Raw genomic sequence first — 4649 nt, forward strand, 5'->3', positions numbered from 1 at the left:
CTCCTCCTTTTGATTTTTCTTCAAAAATTCTTTTCCCCCCATTATTATATTTTTGAGACCGTAATTTGAGTTTAGACTGAAAGGCACTTTCAAGTGAGTTTTCACTACGCCGACTCAGTCTAGCCTCATATGCTTCAAGAGAGCCAATTAATTCTGGTACCGACAGACTCTCGATGTCTTTTGACTCTTCAATAGCAGTAATGACATGATCATATTTTTCTGTCATACTGATAAGTATTTTTTCTACGATCCTCTTATCAGTTATGTTATCTCCATAGGCTCTCATTTGATTTACTATTTCTTTAATTCTAGAATAGTAATCTTTTACTGTCTCAGTGTCTTTCATATTTAAATTTTCAAAATCTCTTCTTAGAGTTAGGAGTTTGACGGATCTCACCTTGACATTTCCTTGAAATTCTTCTTGAAGGATCTTCCACGCCTCTTTGGCTGTCGTAGCTCCAATGATTAGTGGAAAGATAGACGGTGTCAAGGCTTGTTGAATGTAGCCTAGAGCTGCAGCATTTCTGACTAAATTTTTGTTGTATTTTTCTTGTTCTTCTGCGGACAGAGTTTCGACGTCTTTCGGAGTTATAAACCCGACTTCGACAATATCGCATAAGCTTTGAGCTTGCAAATATGTCTTCATTCGGATACTCCAAAAATCATAGTTGTCGCCATCAAAGATGGGGACGGGAATATTGTATGCACCAACGGTAGTCATGGTGTATTTAAACAACGCCCAATACGGCTCTTGATACCACTTGTTAGAATTAGTTGTAGTGTTTTGATTAATTAGAATTGTTGATTAGTTTTGAAGTTTGAATGTTTTAAGGGGATGTTTATAAGAGAAATATTGAAGATTTGTTGTTTAGAAAGAAATGATTTTATTGATTTAGAATTGTGTTGTGAATGTGTGTTTTTGTTGTTGTTCAAATGCTAACACCTTATGCCTATTTATAGGCTTACAATGTGAGTTAAAATATCTAGATATTTTGATATAAATATCTAGATATTTTTTGTAAATAATATCTAGATATTTATTTATTAGAAATATCTAGATATTTTTATTTATAATATCTAGATATTTTTGTTTATAATATCTAGATATTTTTGCTACAAATATCTATTTAACTAATTATAGAATATTCTAGAAAAACATTAATATCTTAACACTCTGATATTCAACGCCTTCATTATATAAATTACTAGCTGCATAAATAACCAAAACAGAATAATTAAAAATGTGCAGCAACCTTCAAAAGTGTAAACGTAGTTTTGATGTTTCTATTTACCAAACACATGAATTAAAAAAAAAAAAAAAAAAAACTTTCTTTATTGTAATTACAACAAATCAGGACTATCTAAATACCTTTAGAATTTTACTCCTTCCAAATCACCACTTGGATTATTCTAATTTTATTTCTATTTCTAATTCTAATTATATTATATTATACCTTATATCTAAAAGACCTAGCACAAGTGAATAGTAACCTCAAAAGTTTTACAAACTATCCTACTCTTTTTCCTTACTTACATTTTAGTCCCAAAAATATATACAATACTTAACTTTATGATTTTTTACAAACTCATCCCAAACTTTTTACATTTTATACTTTAACCATTAAACTTCTCATTAATTATAAATCGACTACATACTTTATATACTACCTAATAGACAAAAACGATTAATAGTCACCAGGGGTGCTTTCGTTCTTTCACTTTTTTCCCCCTTTTCCACTTTTTTTTAAAAAAAGCCCCCATAGTTTGTTCAAATATTAAAATCGACCCCCCAAACAGGGAGTAAAGTGTCAAATACTCATGATATTATATTATACCTTATATCTAAAAGACATAGCACAAGCGAATAGTAACTTCAAAAGTTTCACAAACCACCCCACTCTTTTACTTACTTACATTTTAGCCCCAAAAATATATACAATACTTAACTTTATGATTTTTTACAAACTCATCCCAAACTTTTAACATTTTATACTTTAACCATATTTGTATGGAAATATACTTTAACCATACAATACTTATGCTATATTTGTGGAAATATACTTTAACCATACAATACTTATGCTATATTTGTGGAAAGGATAACATTAGTTTATGGAAATATACTTTAACCATACAATACTTATGCTATATTTGTGGAAAGGATAACTATAGTTTATGGAAATATTATTATTTTAACCACTTTGAATATTTTGAGAGATATTTATAGAAAGTCAATCGACCAATTGATTCAAATATATCTTCTTCCATAATTATGGGTGCCTATAAATATATAGACGATTTATTCATAAGAGATACATTACGAAACCTAAATACTCTTCTGCCAAAAACAAGAACATAATCTATGTCTTATCTTATAGTGATATTTTTGTAACCCAAGTAATAAGGGTCGAATAATTATTTTCGAAAAGTGATATCACGATTCAGTGATTTATCCGATCATCGATTATTTTTACCTTACACGAAAATTTAAAACCTCCAACACATCACCTGGCCCCTAAACAGTCCTCAAAGGTCTACGCTTTTAAAGTGGTTTGACAGGTTGGTTGTTAATTACAGCTAACATGATCTGCAACGGCTAAATTAAGGATAAATTTATTAGTGACTAATTAAGAAGGATTTTTTTTTTTTTTTTTTTTTACAAATGGAGTACTATCTTATCAAATTCAAATACCTAGAGATACATGTTAGGATATTAGGACCCAAAACAACACAAGTGATTTAACAAGATCACTCACCGATAATAATTCTACAAGATTACTAACCCACTTAATGAACGAAATATTATAAATGCAAGAAATATAAATCGACATAAGAGATAACGTGGTTATATGCAATCGTTGTGATTGCTTTAGTCCACGGACCAACTAGAGAATGTATTTAATGAATATTTGTGGTGTGTTTACAATGAGTTACAAGAGGGTCTATTTATAGAATGGTTTAAGGAGTAAGCTAAAAAACAATTCCTCGAAGCTTCATGTGAGTTTCCTGACAGCTTCATGGAGGCTACATATGAGTTTTCTGACAGCTTCGTGGAAGCTACGTGTGAATTTCCTTACAACTTCGTGGAAGCTACATGTGAGTTTCCTAACAACTTCGTGGAAGCTTCGTGTGAGTTTCCTGGAATCTTCCTTCTAATTGTTTAAAGTTCTCCATATCTCCAACAATCTCCCACTTGGAGACTTTGAACAAACCCAACCTTCGTCAACCCAAAATATCTACGATCTAACCAAGAACGTTAAACCACCATTATACCGCCAAACTCCATTTGGGACACGCACACTCAACACATACTTCGGATGAGCAGACTTTCGATACAAGGTCTTCAACACTACTTGTTAGAATTGACACATTAACTCTCTAATTCTCTAGTTGGGGTATTCTCTCATCAATTCATTAGAAGACCAATTGAGGTAATGCAAAACCTCAATTTCTTCGTCGTAACCACCTTAGTAAACATATCGGTAGGATTCTTCGTACCAAGGATTTTCTCAAAGAATAAAGTGTCATCATTTATATGTTGTCGAATAAAATGATACCTTATCTTGATGTGTTTCGTTCGACTATGAAACACCGGATTCTTCCCAAGATGAACCGCACTTTGTTTATCACAATACAAGACGCAATAGTCTTGTCTTTTACCCAACTCGCCTAAGAAGTTCTTCAACCACACTAGCTCTTTAGAAGCTTCCGCAATAGCCATGTATTCGGCTTCGGTGGTTGACAAATCAACACTCTTTTGCAATCGAGATAACCAACTAATCGCCATCTTCCATATTGTGAAAACATAACCCGTATTGTTTTTCCCCGAATCATCACATCCACCCAAATCAGCATCCGCATAACCCCTAAGTATGAGATTATTTTTGGAGAAACACAATCCCATATTAGAAGTACCTTTCAAATAACGAAGCAACCATTTGACCGCTTCCCAATGCTCTTTCCCCGGATTAGACATATAACGACTTACAACTCCCACTGCTTGAGCAATATCGGGTCTTGTACAAACCATGGCATACATAATACTACCCACGACCGATGCATATGGAACCTTTTCCATATCCGTTTTGTCTTTTACCGTCTTTGGTGATTGACTTTTCGATAACTTAATCGTGCTACCCAAAGGCATAGAACGAGCCTTTGAATTCTCCATATTAAACCTCTCTACTACTTTCTCAATATATTTGGATTGAGACAAGTATAGAGTACCTTTCACACGATCACGTACAATACTCATGCCAAGTATTTGCCAAGCACCACCAAGATCTTTCATCTCGAATTCACGGGAGAGTAAACCCTTCAACTTGTTAATTTCGAACATGTTGGAACCTGCAAGTAACATGTCATCAACCTACAACAATAATATTATATAAGAAGACTTGAGTTTCTTCAAGTAGCAACAGTGATCCGCTTCACATCTTAAGAAACCAATCTTCTTCATAAAATCATCAAACTTCAAGTACCATTGTCGAGGTGCTTGCTTCAATCCATACAAACTTTTCTTTAGCTTACAAACCCACTTCTCTTTACCCTTTACCTCAAAGCCCTCGGGTTGCCTCATGTAGTTCTCTTCAACAAGATCACCAGGCAAGAATGGAGTCTTCACATCTAGTTGCTCTAGATGTAAGTCT

Source organism: Rutidosis leptorrhynchoides, chromosome 3, assembly GCF_046630445.1.
Source record: "Rutidosis leptorrhynchoides isolate AG116_Rl617_1_P2 chromosome 3, CSIRO_AGI_Rlap_v1, whole genome shotgun sequence".
Lineage (NCBI taxonomy): Eukaryota > Viridiplantae > Streptophyta > Magnoliopsida > Asterales > Asteraceae > Rutidosis > Rutidosis leptorrhynchoides.